Source organism: Pinus tabuliformis, chromosome 7 (genome assembly GCF_031772625.1).
Source record: "Pinus tabuliformis cultivar Carrire ecotype Pingquan chromosome 7, CPIR1, whole genome shotgun sequence".
In the NCBI taxonomy this organism is placed as follows: domain Eukaryota; kingdom Viridiplantae; phylum Streptophyta; class Pinopsida; order Pinales; family Pinaceae; genus Pinus; species Pinus tabuliformis.
In genome coordinates this window covers 1369927571-1369951884 of record NC_142293.1, presented here as the reverse complement: position 1 = coordinate 1369951884, position 24314 = coordinate 1369927571, and the positions used below count along the sequence as shown (strand labels likewise).

The window sequence follows — 24314 nt, the reverse complement described above, 5'->3', positions numbered from 1 at the left end:
TGCATTTGGTATGCTGTCTTTAGTTGTTGTTCATGATGGTGCTGCTGTCATATATTGATTTCCTTGTCTACAAACAAATTGATGTCTTTGTGGGTAGGCAAGTCCATGGACACTTTATCGACTGTATCCCCAAGTGTGCTCTGAATGATTTCTTCATCTTTGCTCTCCTAGAAACCATTCTACCTGTACTGCTGAGAGGCATATGAACACCTGGGATACCTGGAGACATGGAAACACTCATGGCAAGCAATCTGTCAATGGAAAACCAAAATGAACATGAGAACTGACTTGCAACATAATTGGGTGCTTGATCATGAAGGTTGCACAATTTCGGCCGGGAGGTCGGGAGACTGACTGCTAAGAATGTACAAGGCACAGTCTAGGCTATTGGGAGACTGGCTGACTACTGGAACTGTGCAATGCATGGTTGAGTCTGGTTGCTGACTGCTGGGATTGCGCAATGCGAAATTCTTGTTGGGAAGGACTGTTGGCCTAGGGACATATTTGCGCAATTTCTTGGGCCAAGCGGCCATTGTCCTCCAGAAATGCACAAAATAGTCCTGGAGGGCAGAAGCTGGGTAGGAATGCACAAATATGGAGAGGAAGGTGAGCCTTCCTTCCCTAGATTGCGTAATGCAGCCTTGGTGAAGGCAGAGTCCGGGTCAACATTGGCCCAACTCACCGACAGGAAACTGAAAGAAACTAAGACAGTAAATGCATGGAAATACTAAGTGATAGTAGAAGTGATTGACAGTGCATGCAAAACATGAATGAAAGATTCAAAAAACAAATCAACATACATGTGGGTGAGGCAGTTCGCTGGTTGGGTGAACTTCTGTGAAGAACAGTTTCATGCATGCAACAACAGTGAGATAGCAACGAAAACTGAAACAGAGATAGGACAAGCTGGTATATATGTAAACGATAGCAAGCGTTCAAATAAATCAAGAAAACAATACTCCCACAAGAGAAAACACAAAAAGTGATAGGAATGTAGCAAACATGGGAAGCGGGCTTACCCCAAAACAACTAAGCTGAATGTGTCGACTGCTCCTAGATGTGATGTGGGATGTTAGAGCTACAAGGTTGATGTGAGGAATGACCTCTGCAGCATCCGATTGATGAGTTTTGATAACATCGAGGTTGTGACGTGCATGCCACGAATCTAGGAGAAGCGACACTTGGTGGGAGGTTTCAGAATTGCTCCTTGCATTTAACCTCCAATTGCTAAACGTAGATCCCTAAAACAAGGCATGTCTTTGCATGCTGCCTTGGGAGAATCAACCCATGCATGCAAGTCTGTTTTGCTCAGTCCCGAAGGGAACCGGTCAACTTAGCTGCACATGCAAGAGACTGCTCGAATGATGGAGAAAATGTGCATTTTTGGTTGGGAGATGCGCTGGCTGCCCAGGAGATTTGCGTAATTTCTTGGCAAAGCAACTGAATGCTGCCCAGATTTGCGCAAATTCTGGGCTGAGCAGCCCTGCTGGGGAAATTTGCACAAATCCTGCTGGGAATGTTGGTAGGCAGGATTGCGCAATCCTAGAGCTCAGCAGGCTGCGAGAGAGGATTGCGCAATTTCTGGAGGGAAGGCTGGTTGCCCTCTAGAAATGCACAATTCTCAAGGGGAAGCTTCTTATCCTGCAGCTGGACCAAGTCCCGATGAATAGCCTGTGAGGGGAATGGATCAAGTTGTGACCGACATGCTGCCTTTGTGCAAGAAAGACATTGAAGCTTGTGAACTTGATGAAGCAAGGAAAGCTGCTATGAAGGTTGGAAGGGAGGCTCCAAAACAAGGCTAAGGCAAAATTTTGGAGGGTGGTTGTAACCGATACAATAGGTTTGATGCATTTGGGGCATAACTATTGTTTTATGTACTCATGAGAGGACTATGTTAAGAAGAGTATGTTTGGGCCTAGTGTGAAAATGAATGAAAGGGTGGTCCATGGTGATTGAGGAGGTTGGGGCCTCTGGTAAATTATGGCCTTCTAAGATAGGGAGTTTGGGCTTCCTAGTTGGTACTGGACAACAAAAATATGTATAGGGAGTTGGGGCTTCCTAGCTGGTAGTGGCCAACAACTTATTATAGGGGTGGTGGCTCCTTGTTGGTAGTGGCCAACTCAACTTATATATAGGAGTAGTGGCTCCCATCTAGTTGTGGTTGGCATATGAATGCAAAAGAGATTTGTTGATAAAGGAAGAAGTAGAGCAACATGGTGGTTTTTCTCCCCTTGAGGGTTTCCACCAGAATCACTTGTGTTCTATGTGCATGCTTTTTATGGTGCTTATGTGCTATTTTTTTAATGTTACTTACATGCTTAAATCCACTGATGATATGTTGTATACTAATTTTTTGATAAATTGGAAAAAAGATTTAAAAATGTATAAAAGGAATCACTATTGATTCACCACCCCATCTCAATAGTTTTCTTGTTTCTATTTTGGTATAAGAGATGATTCCCTGAAATGAAGCTTGACCACTAGAGGGTAGATCAAGGACATATGGACAAGAAGAAGAAGTAAATGTATCAGAAACGGAAGCGCTACAAACCGAGTCGACATACTTTAGTTCCTGAAGAACCCCTCTTTTTGTTGATTAAGGATGTCAAAGATAGTCAAGAAGTTAGATTAGGTATTGCATTTTGCTTCAATTGTGAAAGTGATGGCTGTTTTACATCAAATTCCACATTTCCTTGTACAAATAGTGATGATGATGTTCTTGAGAATATTGGGCTAGAGGATGATACTCGATCATTTGAAATTCATTATCCAAGTGCAAAGTTAGTTGATTGTCATATGGAGAAATCAAGATCAGAAAGTACTGAAGAGGAAAAACATGGTAGAATTGTGGCACTTGAAGATGAGATTGAAAGGCTTATTGTGACATCCATTGGTTAACATTTTCCCCTTTTGTAAATAACTGTAATTACTTTAAAATTATTGAGAAAGGGACATGGATTTAATTTCTTGAGGAAGAGGGTTGCTTGAGGGAATTGTTGTTCCTTAAATAACAAGTCTGGTTGGTGGAAAATAATTAAATGTGTTGACTATGCATTGAATTCAACTGAAAAGGGAAGGACTGGTCAAATTTTCCTTCATCCCAAATAATAAGCAAAGAAAAGGACAAAATTTATGAGCAGTAGGGGTTGCATTGTCATAGGATGATTGTTGTACCACTTGGGGAAAGAAGGAAGGCAGTTAATCCATTGGAGAGGAGGGGGGACATGCATTGATGGAAGGACACATGCTCCCTATCGATATCATGCAGATGAACAAGCGAGAGGTATTGATAGAAAATGAAAAATTCATAGCTACAAATTGTGAGAGAACATAGAGTTGAGAGATAAAGAGTTCAAATGGTCTCCAACATTGAGTCGACTCTAGGAAAGGAGCACCACATGAGGAACTTTCTAAGTGAAGATTATTGTGTGAATTGTTAAGGACAACATGGCTTTCCTAAAGGATAAAGAATCACTAGAACCTTATGGATTGATGAACCTTTTAGATTTGGAAGGAATCACTTAGGTGCTTGTGAGGGTTGAAGAACCACCAAGAGTTTCCTTGGGGCTGAAGCTCTAGTGCTTGACTCACTGAGGAACCACCTAGAGAAGTGATTTATTTACCCATTAACAACTTACCCACTGATGAACCTTCTTGATAGTGGACTCTCTTCTCCTAAAAGTGAGTTGGAGTTCTTTGTATTATGGAATGTTGGTATGACTCTGTGCATGCCTGAACTGTGTGAGCCATAATGAGTTTGGTTGGTGGATGAAGGCAACAATGGCCTTTTGACATCTTGTTTCAACAGGCTTGGTTGGCTCAAAGCACCCAGAAGTACCCACCTCAAGCTTTGGAATATGACTTAGTGGTGACAGTTGCAAGTAATGCTTGGTTGAAATTAACTATAGTTGGGTGGAGAGTTGTTGTCCCAATATCAGTTGCCAACTCTAGTATTAATTCTAGATAAGTGTCTGTAACTACATCTCCTTGTACTGAGCTCATGATTGGTTGTAAATGATTGTTGTATTTACTATGTGAATGGCTCGTGGTTTGCTAAAATTGGAATGGTGAAACTATGAGGCATGTGTGTGCTATTGCTGTGATGTTACATCATTGCTCTCATGCAGGAAACTCTCATATAAATATACAAATATATATATATATATATATATATATATATATTAACTACCTGGGTGGGTGCAGTATGCCATGGGTAACACTGTTATGTGTGGTATGAGCATTGGAGGTTCTTTAGGTGGCTTCAAGTTGGTGGGAAAGGGTATCTAATGACCATCTATGCCTCCCATGCCTAGAATTTTCCATTCATACTATTGAAATGTTTTTATGCTTATGCTATTGTTTCTTATGAGTCTGTATTTATGGTTTATGCCTGAAATCGAACCATAAAGGAGAGATTTCTGTTTACTCGTGGAATTATGGTATCCATGTGGTCTTCTCAACATTGTAGGTTATCTGTTTGTTTTTATGAGCTCGATTATTTATTTCTTGAAATAGATCTATAGATCACTAAGCCAAGATTTTTCTGTTCCCAGTAAGATATTGAGGACCCAAGGGAACACAAATCTTTAAGAGGCTGGATAGATAGGTCTCTCACATGTACGTGAAATCCCATGAACCATGTGGAAAGCTCAAGATGGATAACATTGAAGTGTGCTTCATAAGACTTTAATGGCTATGGTTAGACTTTGGCATAACTCCAGATGTTTGTAGAACCACCATGGATGAGCCATGGTTGAATCCTTTCAAAAATGGAACATAATGCAAAGCGATTGAAATACTTTAGGCCATATCCTCAACCTCACAACCTTACCCATGAACTTAGATGAATGTATCAGGTTGTGTGAGGGTCGATTTAAAAGCTGAGCTGTTAGCCACATGACCACAACTTAGGATCTAGAGCGGTGGCTCGCATTATCAATGATTGAAAAGAAGACTGGGATGATGTAAGCCTGGAGATTATAACCCCAGAAGCCATGAGAAGTTGCGCAAAGGGAGGGGCCAGGCTGATAAGGATTGGGCTAGCGTGGTAGGGCCGATCACATGGAGTAGGCCGAGATGAATTGGATGTCATACATTGGCCAATGGATGAATGATTTCTCATGCATAAAGGGCTTATCACGCCATAAGTAGCGTTGAGAGGGACCTGCATATGCAATAATTTGAGCGGTTGTTGACGGGAACTTTCACGTCCCAGAGTTTGACTCCCGGGAAGTAGCCTTACTCAACTTTGAAGGAATGGCGAGGATGGCTCAGTGTCGTGACATTGTGGTGTGAGAGTGGAAGGCACAGATCAATTGGGGGGGTGGGTACCTAAATCACACAAGACTTGACCCATTGAGCCACGTAATCTTGAAGGTGGGCCCCCAGGAGTTTAATGATGATTCACAAGTTGAATGGAGAAGGGTGACATAATGCTAGGACACAATGGAGTATGCATCATCCACGCTATCCATTCTTTGGTGCAGTGTGGCTCCACGATACAAGTAAGCCCATAAGCACTACCCTAGAGAAAATTTGTAAGCACAAAGCATTAAGGGCCAGGGTAATAGGATGGTAATGGGAGGTTTATCGATATTTGACGACCCGTGGCTGGTGGTATATAAGCATGTGGCTAGTAGTATGACAAAGTTTACATAAATATAAGTGTGGGTTATGTTATCTCAAAATCAGACCTTGGAAGGCTGCTGACCAGGTAGACATTAAGTAACTATTTCAAACCTACTTTAGGCTGAGGCTTAGCCTCCTCAACCTGAGAGGGCTCTCTCAAAAGGATTAATGATATTGATAATGGATTAGATGGCTAACTCTAGTAAACAAATGACAAATGAAAGAGGTTGAAATACAATCAGAAAGTATCCATTGGGCTTATGGAGTCAACATTGTTTCAGTCTAACAATGATATCAACCTTACATAGAAGTCAGGGCATTCAGGATTCAACACATTTAGAACATACCAGCAACATATAGGACCACACAGTCTATGAATGTATAAAGGAAGTTAGAGCACCATGAGTGATTTCTAAGTAATTACACATTCATACTACTGCAAATATTGAGAAAAGAATAATACAACACATTCTGAGCATCGAATCCCTCTTGATTCCTGAGAAGCAAAGCCAATCTTGCATTACTAAACAGAGTCTTTACATAAAGCCAAATATCAGAGCTTTTTTGAATAATTTTCCAACCCTTTGTATATCCCCTGTTCTGCTATATATAGAGCTCTTTTTACATACTTGAGATTCCTCCTCCAGCATGAGGGGCTCTCGAATTATTCTTATTATGACACCTATTAACATTTTAAACTAACTATTAAAAGCAACTTACTGCTAATTGAAAGCTCTAGAAACCTAAGACAATTAGGAGTGTAACTCCACATCACGTTGGTAATATCATTTATTACAATCAACACTCATTCTCTGACAAGTGGTCTCCTTCACTTTAGCTTGGTGGATGTTTTAAAACTCCTTTCTGGCCCTTAATGCCTCATATCCTTTACTGCTGCTGAGAAGTAGGAAACTGCTCCTGTTCTTATGCTTTTGGTTTCCTCAAAGACATTCGGAACCAATTAAACATGTTGATCTTCTTTAGTTACCCAACAATCCATTTGAGTGCCACGTTCTTCATGTGCTATAAGCCTTTCCCATATACATGTGTGATGACAAAAACTTTTCAAAGCTGATTGAAAAGTCATTTACAATACTAGCAGTGATCATTTGTATAACAAAAAGTTTAAAGTTCTTATAACTTCCTCCCACTTGTTTTGCTCTGGCTGATTGCTTGCACATTGTAAATGATCGTTTTCTAAGACTTCCTTTCAAAATTTTTCCCTCGGTCCCTCAAAATTGGTCAACTGAGTTTTAATTAGGCAACTACAGCAGTTTCGTTGCGCGCTATGAAACTGCTGTGCATTATGCATCACCTACAGCAGTTTCGTAGCGCGCTACGAAACTGCTGTGTAATCACAAAACATAGTTTTAATACCAAACTCTGACTATCTTGAGCTTTCTTTTCTTGAATTTTCTTTTTCATCTGCCCTGAAATTACTAGCTGGATATGGATAGTCCACCATAGCAAGGTTACTGTATGCTGAGCTTAACCAATCTTGTACTTCCTTTGTGCTTTTGAGATCCCTGCACATGCGAAACTTCTTGCTAAGATTTTGTAACCCTTCATCTCTTTCACCATATGTCTCCAATGCTTTCCATGATTGCTGTATCACCTTGAAACAGTTCTCACTTTCCCGTTTGAAATCATTGAAACAAGATTGTAGAATATATCAGATGGTACAATGTCTTCAAACTGCAATATTGGCGCAGATGAAGCTAGGGCACCTATTGCAATATGTGGATATTTCAACCTCATCCAAGCAGCTAACATTCCACCATAAGAACCACCAAACAAGACAACTGGACAAGCCTCGACAGATAGGTTCTTCAGCTGTGAGATAAGATAGTGAATCTCCATCCTTGTAGGCCACACTCTGATTGCCATAGGGCATAGACTCTCCATAGTAGCGGTGTTGTGGAAAGACGAGCATAGCTCCGAACTGAGGTGCTATGTCCCACATAAATCCAGTGTTCACAACAAACCAATCAATGCAGCCCTCATTCCCGTAATAAAGAAAGATAGGCCCCATACACTTGAGTAATCTGCATGAAAGATAGGCCCCATACACTTAAGTAATCTGCATGCTTTCATGGTTTCCTCGTAGTATGGTAATTCTATCCCTGTAGCGCACTTTCAAAGCAACTAGCAATGACATGGTCTCAATAGAGTAGTATCCATGATCAACATAGTCGCCCATGAAGGGATAGTTGGTATCAAGAGCCTTACCACCGATGCGAAAGAGCTCTATCAGATCATGGAACCAATGTAGCATCAGCTGCCTTCCGAACAGCCTTGCAAGCTTGTATGTCTCCAGTCCGTGCAAGATCACGCAATGAGGTATCAAGTTTTTCACTGACAGTTAAGCGCAGATTCATGACATTTTGTAGGCACTGAATGGCACCTTGGACCTCTTCTCGCATGCCAAGACAATGAACTCATCATCCTCACATAGCTCCACAACATTTATATCTGGATTTGCAGTTACAATCTGTTTTTCAGCAAGGAGAAATTTGTTTTGTTTGAATTCCATATCTCCAATAGACCTCGCCAAATTTAAGCTTCCATTGATACGTCCAGCATGAATGAATCCTCCAGCTCAAAGAATTCGATCCCTTTCGATCTCAAGCTCTGGCTTGTGATCTCGTGACAAGTTGTATGCCTGACCCTTTCTTGAGAGGACACAACGGGAATCACCAGCATTTGCCACAATAAGCTGATTATTTTGAAAAAGTGCAACACATGCCGCGCTTCCAGAAGTTGGCCCAGAAAAATCAGCATGTGGTCCCTGTTCAAATGCCAGTCATCTTCTTGATCTTTATCTTTGTTCTCTATGTTTCTTGGAGAAGAAGACCAAATAAATCCCTCTAATAAGCAAATGAATTTGTTGAACTTATCCCCAAGTATAGATAATTTCCTCCAGCCCCTTTTTCCCAAATGATAGACTAAATTAGAGAATTGACCCCTTTTGACTTACCAACAAGACTCTTATTATATCAATGATATCAAGCTTACATAGAAGTCAGGGCATTCAGGATTCAACACATTTAGAACATACCAACAACATATAGTACCACACAGTCTATGAATGTATAAAGGAAGTTAGAGCACCATGAGTGATTTCTAAGTAATTACACATTCATACTACTACAAATATTGAGAAAAGAATAATACAACACATTCTGAGCATCGAATCCCTCTTGATTCCTGAGAAGCAAAGGCAATCTTGCATTACTAAACAGAGTCTTTACATAAAGCCAAATATCTGAGCCTTTTTTGAATAATTTTCCAACCCTTTGTATATCCCCTGTTCTGCTATATATAGAGCTCTTTTACATACTTGAGATTCCTCCTCCAGCATGAGGGGCTCTCGAATTATTCTTATTATGACACCTATTAACATTTTAAACTAACTATTAAAAGCAACTTACTGCTAATTGAAAGCTATAGAAACCTAAGACAATTAGGAGTGTAACTCCACATCACGTTGGTAATATCATTTATTACAATCAACACTCATTCTCTGACAAGTGGTCTCCTTCAGTTTAGCTTGGTGGATGTTTTAAAACTCCTTGCTGGCCCTTAATGTCTCATATCCTTTACTGCTGCTGAGAAGTAGGAAACTGCCCCTGTTCTTATGCTTTTGGTTTCCTCAAAGACATTCAGAACCAATTAGCCATGTTGATCTTCTTTAGTTACCCAACAATCCATTTGAGTGCCACGTTCTTCATGTGCTGTAAGCCTTTCCCATATAGGTGTGTGATGACAAAAACTTTTCAAAGCTGATTGAAAATTTATTTACAATACTAGCGGTGATAATTTGTATAACAAAAAGTTTAAAGTTCTTATAACTTCCTCCCGCTTGTTTTGCTCTGGCTGATTGCTTGCACATTGTAAATGATCTTTTTCTGAGACTTCCTTTCAAAAAATTTCCCTCGGTCCCTCAAAATTGGTCAACTGAGTTTTAATTAGGCAGCTACAGCAGTTTCGTAGCGCGCTACGAAACTGCTGTGTAATCACAAAACACAGTTCTAATACCAAATTCTAACTGTCTTGAGCTTTCTTTTCTTGAATTGTCTTTTTCATCTACCCTGAAATTACTAGCTAGATATGGATAGTCCACCGTAGCAAGATTACTGTATGCTGAGCTTAACCAATCTTGTACTTCCTTTGTGCTTTTGAGATCCCTGCACATGCGAAACTTCTTGCTAAGATTTTGTAACCCTTCATCTCTTTCACCATATGTCTCCAATGCTTTCCATGATTGCTGTATCACCTTGAAACAATTCTCACTTTCCCGTTTGAAATCATTGAAACAAGATTGTAGAATATATCAGATGGTAAAATGTCTTCAAACTGCAATATTGGCGCAGATGAAGCTAGGGCACCTATTGCAATATGCGGATATTTCAACCTCATCCAAGCAGCCAACATTCCACCATAAGAACCACCAAACAAGACAACTGGACAAGCCTCGGTAGATAGCTCCTTCAACTGTGAGATAAGATAGTGAATCTCCATCCTTATAGGCCACACTCTAATTGCCATAGGGCATAGACTCTCCATAGTAGCGGTGTTCTGGAAAGACGAGCACAGCTCCGAACTGAGGTGCTATGTCCCACATAAATCCAGTGTTCACAGCAAACCAGTCAATGTAGCCCTCATTCCCGTAATAAAGAAAGATAGGCCCCATACACTTGAGTAATCTGCCTGCTTTCATGGTTTCCTCGTAGTATGGTAATTCTATCCCTGTAGCGCACTTTCAAAGCAACCAGCAATGACACGGTCTCAACAGAGTAGTATCCACGATCAACATAGTCGCCCATGAAGGGATAGTTGGTATCAAGAGCCTTGCCACCGATGCGAAAGAGCTCTATCAGATCATGGAACCAATGTAGCATCAGCTGCCTTCTGAATAGCCTTGCAAGCTTGTACGTCTCCAGTCCGTGCAAGATCACGCAATGAGGTCTCAAGTTTTTCACTGATAGTTAAGCGCAGATTCATGACATTTTGTAGGCGCTGAATGGCATCTTGGACCTCTTCTCGCATGCCAAGACAATGAACTCATCATCCTCACATAGCTCCACAACATTTATATCTGGATTTGCAGTTACAATCTGTTTTTCAGCAGGGAGAAATTTGTTTTGTTTGAATTCCATATCTCCAATAGCCCTCGCCAAATTTAAGCTTCCATTGATACGTCCAGCATGAATGAATCCTCCAGCTCGAAGAATTCGATCCCTTTCGATCTCAAGCTCTGGCTTGTGATCTCGTGACAAGTTGTATGCCTGACCCTTTCTTGAGAGGACACAACGGGAATCACCAGCATTTGCCACAATAAGCTGATTATTTTGAAAAAGTGCAACACATGTCGTGCTTCCAGAAGTTGGCCCAGAAAAATCAGCATGTGGTCCCTGTTCAAATGCCCAGTCATCTTCTTGATCTTTATCTTTGTTCTCTATGTTTCTTGGAGAAGAAGACCAAATAAATCCCTCTAATAAGCCAATGAATTTGTTGAACTTATCCCCAAGTATAGCTAATTTCCTCCAGCCCCTTTTTCCCAAATGATAGACTAAATCAGAGAATTGACCCCTTTTGACTTACTAACAAGACTCTTATTCAAATTGTTTAGACTCTAACACCAGATGAAAAGACTAGACCCGAAACTGACACCAACCCTTTGACACATTTAAAAACTTGATGTTCAGAATTTAAAATATTTTTTCTTGAGTGATAACAGGTTACAAGGACCAATGCTCTGAATGGGTCAACAACCAATATACTAATTCCAGGTGGTGTCGATAGGTTGGCTATCGTAACCACGTGGGTTCCATGTGGCAAGATTGATGATGTGGCGCTCTCTAATTCACCATAAATTCAAATAGTCATATCTCTTTGTTAGAAGGCCGGATCGAGGTAAAAATTTTATATCATCGGAATCGCCTTGAAGAGATGGATGCAATGGTGATGTTTGTTTGAGGCTTTAATATAGTTAAGAAGATTGAATTTTTTGGACCCCCCATTTCCATAATGACACCTTGGGTATTGGTACAAGCGTAGCAATCACCTCCTTTTAACATGTATTTTTGGAGGGGATTAGGAGGGGGTGTGTTACACTCACAAATGAGAACAAAAAATAGTAGAAGTTGTTGAAAAGTTTTGATAAGATGGAATGTGCCTTTAAAGAAGAAATTATAAGATTAAAAACTCAGCTGGAAGAGGGGAGGAGAGTTGATGAGGGAATGAGAAATTAATATAAAGAAAAATAATATCAATTTAAAATATCGGAAGTTGAAGAGATTTCATTAGAAGTGATTTAGGGAAGATAAAATTCCAACAAAAATTGGAAAAGACCAACCAAAAGTCTCCCTCTTTCAAATCAAATATTAGCCTTCAAAAAGGAGAAACTAGAAGCAATTATAGGAAAATCAGGAAATAACAGTAGTGAGAGAAACAAGAAAGGAATTCAAAAATAAGAATAGGAGCCAAAGCGTATGCCAAGAACATATTTCATTAAGAATATCATTTTCACCCTTGGGAGATGTCAAGTGCTTCATCTGTCATAAACTTGGACATATTGCAACAAATTGCAAAATTAAAATGATCAGACCTTCTCAAAAAAATATACATTAGAAGATGCAGCTGAATAGAAAGCCATATTAGGAAAATAATCAAGGAAGATTGATCTCATCATGAAAATCATCTACAAACAAGTATAAAAGTTCCTTTTATGGCTATTGTTACTCATACAATGAATTTGGCCATAAGGTTGTTGATTGTAGGTTTTATGCCAAGAGGAGTAGGAATATAAGGCAAAATAACAACATAAGATATGAGTCCTTCCTCCATTCCTTTATCACATAAGGTGTTATGTGTGTAACAATCTTGGCCATATGGATAAATAATGAAAGCTTCCCAGGATCTTTAAGGAATCCAGTCAAAAGTTGAAGGTCATTCAAAGTCATTGAGATATGAAGCTAGAAAGAGATGTGCATGTCATAGATGAACCCATCAAAGTTTGGAAGAAGAAGGAACAATAGGAGACTTCGATGCAAACTAAGTCTTGCATGGTCTCAGGGGAAGCATATGATAACATCTTGAGATTGCATGAAGAATCATTGAAAATGCATCCATAGCAGAAGTAGTGTGTGTGGACAAATTTGCATTTTATGGAGGTGCACAAGGTTTGAAGTTTTGATTTTCAAGTTTGGTTTATCATTATTTCAGTTTGAAAACTGTTGGATCAACCATATATGATTGTTGATAGCATTAGAGCGGTTTTACTGTTGAAACCCTAATAATGTTTTTAAATACATGGAACCATGATTATGATCACCTATGCATGCTCATGGATCTGAACTGGTGCAAGTTTGTGCTACTACTTCATTCTTTGAATTATGTAGTTATTGTTATATATGATGAAAAATTGTGTGTAAGGTTATTTTGAGTATCTATTATTGATTGATATATGTTGCTAGGGCTTGTGACTAGATTGTGGCAAAATGTTGCATTGCCAATATATCGATGAAAAAAATATGAACAAGAAGAAGATAAATCAATGGCACATAACACAATATGTATCTAGGGAAAACCACTGCTCAAAACCCCACTATCTGTATTGCATATATCAGAAATATGAGTGAAGATACAAATCTTGTTCTCACTAGAACAATTCCGCACAAGTACACTCAATTCTCTCTGCTCACAAGCTATCTCTTGGCCACCACTTAGCCAATTTTGCAGCTTTCCAAGCCCCTAATATATTGCATAATTCCTAGGATGAATATCTTGTATTTAAAGGGAATTCATGCTTCCAAAACTGTGCAATCCAAACATAGGATCAATCTCTGATGCATGCATGATATTGACACTCTAGTAGATAATACAACTGATAGTACATTGTCCCCGTACTCTAGTCTCAACTGGGTCTTTCTATGAACTAACATGCATGAGTTTCTCATGAGGGAATCTTCAGTTAACTAGAGTGCCAATTGTGGATGCACTAGTGCACCAACTGACTTTTAACTCTCTATTAGTTCCTAAAATAATCTGGAACTAATTTAACTTGACTTAACTTAGTAAACTAAGTGATCTAATTTCAAACTCAATTTAAACTCATACTGGACCCCTAAATTTAGGGAGAACATATACATGACTTTAGAAAGACTTCCAACTCGAAATTCCTAAGATAATTAAGTTAATTAAACTTAAGTAACTATTTAAAGGTTTCTATGAGAATAGAATTTGATTTTAATTCTCAGTTTAATTCAAGGAAAAATTAAACTGGAATTTCTTGTTTCCATTTCTCAACACTCCCTCTCAACAAGAAAGGGATTATCAGCTAACCCGATCTTGTCTCTGTGAAAATTGAATTTACATATTGATAATGCCTTTGTCAAAATGTCAGAATCTTTCTCCTCTGTGGGACTGTACTCTAACAACATAATCCGCCTCAATACATAATCTCTGAGATGATGATATCACATATGAATATGCTTGGATCGATCATGAAAAACTGGATTTTCAGAGAGTTTGATACAACTCTGTTTATCACAGTAAATCACAGTTAGATCCATCTACTGACCAAACAAACCAACCAGGATCTTCCTCATCCAGAAGGCCTCACATGCTTCCTAACACATAGCCATGTACTCTGCCCCTACTGAATTGAGTACAACTGATCTCTATTTCCTGCTATACTAAGAAACTGTCGCTGACCCAATACTGAAGATCCCTCCTGATGTTATATTCCAGTTAGATGGAATCCCTACCCAATCTGCATTGGTGAAGCCTTGAAGCTTAATTCCCTCTACCCGTTTGTACCATAATCCATATTAAGAAGTGCCCCTGAGGTATCTCAACACATGCTTTGTCGCCTTCCAATAAAACTTGGCATGCCTAACCATCGCTTGACTAAGCTGGTTAAATGCATAGCAAATATTTGATCGTGTGTTCACCAAGGACATGAGTGAACCCACAAGCTATCTGTAAATAGTAGCTTCCACTACTTCCCCTGAAGTAACATCCTCCTTCCTCTAGTTACCTGCTAGAGGAGTCTTCATCGGTTTGCTTCTCTCCATGCTGAATCTCCCAAGTATCTCATTGGCATACTTTCCCCGAGACACAAACAACTCCCCATCTCCTTGCCATACCTCCATGCCAAGAAAGTAATGCATGATCCCCATGTCCTTCATCTCAAACTATCTTGCAAGGTCATCCTTACAAGACATAATCAACTGATCATCACCTGTTAGTATGTGATCATCAACATAAAGTAAAATGATCAACATTTTACCTTCCACCACTATGTGCTACAGGTTCTCATCTGCTTAACTCTTCATGAAGCCCAACCTGGTGAAGTAGATATCTATCATGGTGTACCAAGCACGGTGTGCTTGCTTCAGCCCATACAACGCTCTCTTGAGTTGGCACAATGTGACTCATGGTCAAAGGTCTCAAAACCTTCAAGATGCTCTATGTACTCCTCTTCCTCAATCATGTCATTAAGGAAGGCTGTATTCACATCCATCTGATGTATCGTCCAACCCATCTATGCTAATAGTGCCAATATAGATCTAATCGACAAGTACCTTGCAACAGGAGCAAAGGTTTCATCATAGTCAATCGCCTCTACTTGTGTTGGGCATGGAATCCCCCCAAGGCATGTTTTGGGGCTTAAAGCCCAAGTTTTGACTAACTCCATTGTAAAGACTCCACGAATTGTGGGTGCGTAGTGCGAAGTTGTAATAGAGTCATAGGGTTGTCCACCATTGTTTTTGTAATGCAATGTCAGTTTGAAAGATCTACCAGACCATGGGATTGTATAAATAGAGCAAGGCTCTAAGTGTAGAAAATAGTAAATTGAAGAATCTATGGAAAAGAGAGAATAGAGGCATTGAGTCGAAGTGTAAGTCATGTATTTGGATCGTAGAGTGGGAGAAGGCTCTGCAGCTGAGTGCACAAAGGCATAGTAGTCCGCAGTTGAGTGCGTAGACCCCTACAGCTGAGTGCACAGGGCAGGTCGAGTCTGTAACCATGGGAAGAATTAATAAAAGAGAAGTTTTACCATATTTCTGTGTATCTTTTCCTGTTTTATGTATTATTGGGTATGAATCACAAGTTTACTGTTTATTTACTGTGCGAACTCATGAACAGGCTGAATAAGTAAATATAATACAAGGCATCTGTTTATGCAGAGATAACTAACTGTTATAAGAAGATAAGTAAAGATCTCGGGTGTGACCTAGGGAAATAGGGTAGGTTGTTGCTCCAGCAGCGCGAAAGCCCCACAACCCCTAGTTAGGGTTGCGTGAAGGTGAATATATTAGGGCAAAAAGGCCAGGGAAGTGCGCGAAATAACCTGTGCGAAGGGACTCCTAGTTGGACCAATTCAACCCCTTAGACATCTCGAGGGTGCGGAAACCTGGTTCCAGTACCTCCCATACTACTTTGGGTGAGACCTCAGTTCGTGCTCCACATATTTTTTTCGAAAGGGCCAGTAGTACAGGGATTTGTTTGGGTAATTAATGCCGAACTTGGGACAGGCTCCAACAAGCAAACAAATGGTTCCATTGCCGGGACCGGGATCTGCATAGAGATGCTTGATGTCTTATCACTAGAATCCAACTAAGAAAGAAATTGAAGATTGGTTGGATAAGAAGATTCACGAGTTTGCAGCGTAGGAGAACATGAATTCACGACTATCAAAAGAAGAGTAGTTAGACTGCTACCTATACACAGAAATCCACGAAATTTTCTTGGCATCTTTCCCTATGGAGCTATACGAGTGGATCAAGAAGCTAGCAGATAGCCAAGGAAGGTGCAAGCTTGACAGACCTATTATGTGGACCCCAGATTTGGTTTGCAAATTGGAAGCATCAGAGGATAAGATCATGTGTGCTGATGATCACTGGCTCGATCGAATTATAGGAGGATTCATCATTGAGTTCGCGGTAGATACTTCAGTCAGCTATAGCGAGGCAGAATGATGCTTCCTCAAAGGACCGCGAGGTAAGTACGTTAAGTATTTGAACACTTAGATTAAAATGCTATTGTGTGAAAAGTGGGTTATGTGAATACATTGATGTTTGGTGCTACGCGAAGTGGGAGAATTTACAGAAACGAAGGTAGTGCAAAGCTAGAAACTAGCCCTTGATTTCACCTCCGCGAGGGAATGAGGAAGAGCTCGTGAAGGTGTCACCAAGGAGTGCGATCAATTTGATAAGGCAGAGGATTCTGCACATACCACCCCCACCCACACCACCACCAGTTTCACCGTCTTCACCCCCATCTTCGCCCATACAACCTCCGCCACCACTGCGAGTCAATATGGAAAGCACGATAAAATTGTCTGTTATGGATCTAACCCAGAAATATATGAAAATAATACCAATATACCCAATAACTACAATTAATCACCAAAAAATAACAAGATCTGAATATAGATAGAAATGCTTCTTTATTGATCAAACCCTTTAGGTAGGGCAACACCATACATTCACTCCTTAAGGAAGGAGAACACTCTACAAGCCATATGTCTATCCATACAATATTCCTTGACATCTCTCAATGGAGAGTATCTAGCCTCTATATAGGCCTCATACATACAATACCATGGGTCATTACCATGGTTCCCTCAATACCATCTATCTAATACCATGGGCCCATTACATTATTACTAACTACTTGTGGTCCCTTACATGATACGGGCTAACCACCTTATTTATTACTATGGACCATCCCATTATTACATTCCTTGGGTACCTCCCTTTGTACCCCATATTATCCCCCCTAGGTATATTACATTCCATCCCCCTTAACATGTTTCGTCCCCGAAACATGGGAAGAACACAAATAATAAGATCTACTCAAAAGAGTAGTCCACTGGTACCATGCACGTGCATCTAGCCATCCAAGAGAAAGGTGAACCCTCGATCTCGCTGGTGCCTCGCTCACTTGAGATGGAAGTTGACTATGGCATCTCTCCTGTGTTGATGTGTAGTAGGTGGATCTTCGCTCCTTGCTATCTGTCATGCAGGGGTTGTTGTCCTTGTGGCTAATTGGTTGCCATCTTGTTGGTTGTTTTCTTGCAGGGTGATGTGGGTGATGATATGTTGAAGTTTTAACCCACGATGTCTTTTTCTTTAATTCACCCTGCTGTGGTGCCTGTTGTGGTGTCTTATCTTCCAATATTACTTCAACCACTGAGCCCTCATCTGATGTATCAGCACCTGTAACTTTTTCTGCTTCAGCATCTGTTTGTGTTTGATTGTCAATCATAAAAGGCTCATCATCTGATATGTCAGTCCCTAGAACATATTTTGCTTCAACCTCCATGGACTCTGCCTGTTTATTGATGGAAATATCCTGTAATGTAATTTTCTTCTTTTTATACCAGAGCTTCACGAATTTCTTCTGCACATTAATATTGATAGTACCCACGGATTCCATCCAAAGATATCCCAAAACAACATCCAGGTTATCCATATATGAAGTATAAAAATCACCTTGCAACACATACTTATCTATAGAAAGATTCAAATCCTTATAAACTTGAACATCCTCATTATCAACCTGTCTGTTTTCAATGTATTTTGCTGGAACTTGCAATTTTTTTGTCAAATTAACATTGATAAAATTATGCTTGCAACTAGGATTTATAGACACAACAATCTTCTCCTTCTGAATCAATCCATGAACCTGCAATAAGGAGACACCCGTAGAAAATAACCCCTTACATGTCTCATTCTCCTTTTTTCTAGCCCGAGACCATTTGTCTAAAAGGACTCTTTCAAATTCTGCATCTGAAAGTTTGGGCAACTGCTTGTAGTCAAGTGATAACCACCATTTGTCAGCCTCCTCTTTCATATTAAGCCCCACTGAAATCTTCCAAAGTGTCCCATATGTGAACTTTTGTCTCTGTATGAATTCTTCAATAGTAGGACCATTATCTTTTCCTGTAAAACATAGCCTCTCCATGAAGAGGGTTTGGGAAAAACTCACTTACAATTTTAAATGGCCACAATTCCGTCAATATTGCTCAGAATCCCTATTATGACATGTTTTTGGAAATGGAATGACCATTCTGCATCTTCTCATGTGATATAAATCCCAGTCTAGGCACTGGAATTTCTGATCCGCACTGCAACTGTCCCGCCGTCACCAAAAATTGTTGAAAAAATAGTTGATTTTAAATCAGCAATATCTCCCTCATCCAAGCTCCGATTCGACTGGTTTTTTTTTAAATCAGGTATTTTTTCACAAATAATCCAGATATGCAATTAGATTCTGTATATTTTGCACCAAGAAGTCTAGATCTATGCTGCAAACTCGCTACCCGAAAAATTGTCTACAACACCATTGATTTTTAGATCAGCGATATCTCCTTCATCTGGACTCCGATTCGACCGATTTTTTTTTTGAAATCGGGTATTTTTTCACAAACAATCCAGATCTACAATTATATTTTGAATATTTTGTACCAAAAAATATAGATCTGATCTGCAACTCGCCGACCCAAAAAAATTCCTGCAAAAAATAACAAAATTCTCCACTTTTGCCCAAGAGAGTGCTCTGATACCACTTGTTATGGATATCACCCAGAAATATATGAAAATAATACCAATATACCCAATAACTGCAATTAATCACCAGAAATAACAAGATCTGAATATAGAAATGCTTCTCTTTATTGATCAAACCCTTAAGGTAGGGCAACATGTTGAAAAGTGTGCAACAAGAAATGCTTGTTGAGAGTGCAACAAGATGATGGAGCTCAGTGAAAAGAGTCGCCTTCACTAAGTGGGCCCGCAGGCTATTTTTGGCGCAAGTCTATTTTTAGACTATGTCTATTTTTAGACATATGGATCATGTCTATGGATTGCAGGTTGCTGTTTATGGATGATTGGTCAAGTTGGGAAAAATAGATGGACTTCTATTTTTGATCAAAGTGTGAATGATCACAGTGTGAGTGATCAAAGTCTATTTTTAGACTGGCTGTCAAAAATAGAAAAGTCAAATATTATTGTCTCATAATAATATTTGGACTATAAACTTGATCTTATTCTCTTGGAGCACTTCAGAATGAGCTACGGATGTGGTACATGCAGATCCCAGAGGGAAATACGTGGTTACCTATGGGATGACTAATATTTTCATGCAGGACTTCAGTTAGAACTCAAGTGAGTTGAGTTTAGTGGACTGGAGGTGCAGTTGATGGAGTTGTGTTCAGTTTAGCTTTGTTAAACTGGTTGTATTTAGTCTAACTGATCAATAGACTAGAGATTAGTTGGGTGAATTAGTTATTAATTAATTCACAAGTTATTAACTCATAATGCAACTATAGAATACATCAGTTAACTCAGTTGCATGTCAGTGCATGTTCAGTTCAACAGGGACAGGTGGTAGAGAATCAGATTGCTATCAGTTGTGACTATAGTTGTGCACCAGATCTTGCACAATCAAGGGATTGAGTATGCCAATGAGTTTGCTCACGTATTTGCCCACATTATAGCTTGTGCTCACGTCCAACAAAGTGTGAGTGATTATTTTCAGGTGAAATACGAGTTTGGGAAGCCATTCTCATCAGTTCTTGAGCAGGTATTGAGCAGTGGAGGCAGGCAAGCAGTGGAATAGATTTAGAGATCAGATCTGAGCTGTATTGTGTGTAACAGGTGGAGATACTTGTGAGAAGTATTATGCTGTGTATTGTTACATGATTCAATCAATATAATATACAGAGTGTGGGGTTTTTAGCGAGATGCTTTCCCCGGGATACATACTGTGTTAATGAGTTTGATTGATGCTTCTATGTGTGCTTGTGAATGTTTCTACTTCTGTAAATTGATGATCAACGTAGAGGAGGTTATGTATTATACATGTTCCGCTTATAATTGTATGATCAGGATAATCTCTGTGAATATGTGTTAAATTATTCAAAATTTCTACACAACACCATACATTCACTCCTTAAGGAAGGAGAACACTCCACAAGCCATATGCCTGTTCATACAATAATCCTTCACATCTCTCAATGGGGAGTCTCTAGCCTCTATATAGGCCTCATGCATACAATACCAGGGGTCATTACCATGGTTCCCTCAATACCATCTATCTAATACCATGGGCCCATTACATTATTACTAACTACTTGTGGTCCCTTACATGATACGGGTTAACCACCTTATTTATTACTATGGCCCATCCCATTATTGCATTATTCCCTTGGGTACCTCCCTTTGTACCCCATATTACCCCCCTTAGGTATATTACATTGCCAGTGTTCAAAGGAGTAGGAAATGAAGATCCGGACCAGTTTTGGTTCGTGATAAAAGCTGTATGGGAAGCGCAGGGAGTCACAGATGAAAATATAAAGAAAGAAACATTGTTCAACACTCTGCAAGATCACGCACTGACCTAGTATATTAAGTATTCCAATGATGATCCGAATGCAGGGATCACAGATATCCAAACTGTGCTGAACAGAGAATTTAGCAGGCCGAAGTCGGAGGCACAATCAATCATTGGGTTAAAGGAGATCACGATGCTACCAGGCGAGACCCATTCGGAGTTGGATCAGAGAATGAAGTGCACAATTCACGAAGCTAACATGACTTTGACAGATGGACAACATCACGAATGGTTTGTAGCATTACTAACGCTGCATTTAAGGAACGCGATGTCACAACAGAGGCTAACAACTCAGGCCAAGGCCTTGGAGATCGTGATGAGGCTGCATGAAACCGCGATACAGGATCCTAACCTGGGAGTTCAGCAGATCCACGCATAGTTGAAAAGCTTGTGCCTTGAGATGCAGAATCTAAAACAAGATAGGATAGCTCGCCCGGAAGTGCGCGGTGAGGTATGGTGTGTTAAATGTAAGGGTCAGGGTCATGATAAGGACCACTGCCCAGTGTTCGCGAATTACCTCACGGGAGGATGACCAATGTCGTTGAGACCAGAGGCACAAGCAGGACCCAGCACGACGCCTGCTTTGTGGTGCGTGATTTGTTAAATAGGAGGAAAGCATGTTATAGACAACTGCCATCTGTTGTAGAAGTACACGTAGAATTCACAACAATTGTTCTGTAATTTCTATAGATCAGTGGGACATGTTGAGAGCACCTGTAGAAGTTATGAACTAATGATGGATAGGACTCCCACCTATAGAGTTCAGGCCAAAACACGACCCCTTAACCAGAATGCAAGGGTGGCACGAACCGAATTTCAGGGGCGCGGACGAGGTTGAGGTGAAGGAGGACCTGGAAGAGGTCGCTGATAGCTGATATGTTACAATTGTGGAGGGTCAGGACATTACGCCTATGATTGTACGAATCTGACGCATCCATCATGTTTGTATTGTACATTGTTTGATCATGAGACGGAGGATTGTCCCACACTGATAGCACGATTGCGCAAAAAAGGAGCGCTCCATCCTCCCTCAGCTTAGAACCTGCAAATGATGAGGTCCGAGCTGTGTGAGGAAGACCCTAATGTAAACATTGTACTCCGAAGTGGAATTACAACAGGGGATGACAAAGGCAAGCAACTTGAAGATAGTACTTGGGTTTGCAAGGCTCCGATGAAAGAACCAGAGTTTGATTTGGAGCGCGCTAAGGAAACCTTCATGGAAGCAAGGAAGAGCTTCGTTGATGCCTCCACTTTAGGAATCAAAGACAGATCGGAGCCAGAAATGGACCCATCGATACTCACGACGTTCCTAGAAACATGCATGAAGCTGTTGCGTAACAACAAGGTTGTAAAAGGACTGCAAGGAACTCATAAATAGATGCGCTGGGACCGTGCTAGGAGAATGCGCTTAGTCCAGAAGGTTGGAAAGCACGCGACAAGGACGGGAAGAGAAATGAGGTTGACCACGCAGATTGGGGAATATGAGATGGACCAAGTGATTATGGACCTAGGATCAGACATGAACGTTCTGCCGCAGTAGACATGGGAGCACATGGGAAGGCCTATGCTGTAATGGTCTCCTATCCAACTACGAATTGCGAACCAACAAAAGATCCTACCGATGGGAAGATTGCAGGGAATCACCGTAGATATCGAAGGGGCAAGTGCGCTGGCAGATTTTGAAGTGATAGAGATTGTTGATGATATCAATCCCTACCCTGCGCTATTAGGAATAGATTGGGCCACTGACATGAATAGGGTGATAAATCTAAAGAAGCATAAGATGATCTCTGAGAAAAATTCCCTACGTGTAGTCGTACCTTTGGACCCTGCAGAAGGATCACGCTACGCGAAGCCAGTGCACGACTATGAAAGCAATGACGACTTGGACTGCATCTACAAGATAACCGCGTGAGAGCAAGACTGGGTAAATCCCATTACGGATGGATGGATCTCATGGGAGCGCGAAAGCTCCCATACATTGGATTCAGACGAAGAGATAGAGCGATGGTAGAACCGGTTACACAAAGTAACCACACTGAACTGCAACATAATGACAAGATCACTGCACTGTGTATCAACAGAGGTAAGGGATCTGCCTACGTATGATGGGTTAAGCAAGGTAGATGACTTCCTAAACAGATTCAAAAGGGAGGTGCCGGAACAATAATGTTTTGAGGCTTTGAAATGGGTACTATGCGCTACGTTTGAGACGTGGTGGGTCACACACCAAGGAAGCTTTGAGTACTGGTGCGAATGCAAGAGAATGATGCGCATGTGGTTTGGGAAGCCTCAAATGCAATTAACAAACAAGATTGCTGGACAGAATGATCCGCATGCGCACCTGTCCAGATGGATACAAGCATATCTTAAAAAACCTGCGTGGATGCACACAGACTTTGTGTTAGGAGACACGGTTAGTAAGCATGTGCGGGCGAGGCAATTGCGCGAATGACCCCCCCAGTTGGAACAACGAAGTATGGAAAGAACGAGTGTGCAGAAGGTTATCCATGTAGAAACCTTCAACGAAGTGTGCAAAGTGTTGAACAAGGTATATGATGCGCAGCAGACTGATTGGGACCTGCGTGTACCAACGGTTCTGTGGGCTTATAGGACAACGTGCAAGAAACTGACGAAGCAGATGCCTCCGAGGCTGGAGTATGGAGTGAACGTTGTAATCCCCATAGGGTATAAAATGCCTAGTCTATGCATAGTAGCGCCGATAGATATGACGGCTCGCGGAGCCTTGGAAGAAGGGGTCGCGCAGCTGAACAAAGCAGAACACTTGGGACCTGAGGAAGAAATCTGACAAGGTGATCTTAGGCTCCAAGAACTTATGAAAGAAAGGGTGTGATTAAGGGAGAAAAGCACTCTGGTGGAAGCAGAAGTCAAGAAGCTTGAGGACGAAATAAAGAAGGATTTTCTCGATAAGGAAACCAGGGTGATAAAATAGGGTGCGCACAATCACATTGACGAATTTGGGGACTACCATCGAGAGTTGATCAGCCTGATGCCTTGGATTGGACCGCATATTACTAAATGGATCACCCATGGTGGCGCGCTGCAGATGATAAAGTGTGCGACACAGCCAGTAACAATAAAAGGTGGATGTTTTCCAGGAAAAGTGACGAATGCAGCCACCTGACTAGCCGTGGGAAGTACAGTCTTAGCACTCTAAGCAATTGAAAGGAGGTGCGGCACTATAAACTACTATGCTTGGGAGCTGCACGATGTTGGATTTACGTGCAGGAGCAAAGTGTCACAAGGTCCGCGTCTGC

General features: G+C 40.7%; 2 pseudogenes; both read right to left on the bottom strand.

The window, feature by feature from the left end:
* Positions 1–8002: 8002 nt before the first annotated feature.
* LOC149252725 (putative protein phosphatase 2C 11 pseudogene) lies at positions 8003–10149 on the bottom strand (annotated as a pseudogene).
* A 16-nt stretch (positions 10150–10165) lies between these two features.
* On the bottom strand, positions 10166–21413 carry LOC149252724 (putative protein phosphatase 2C 11 pseudogene; annotated as a pseudogene).
* Between the last annotated feature and the right edge of the window lie 2901 nt (positions 21414–24314).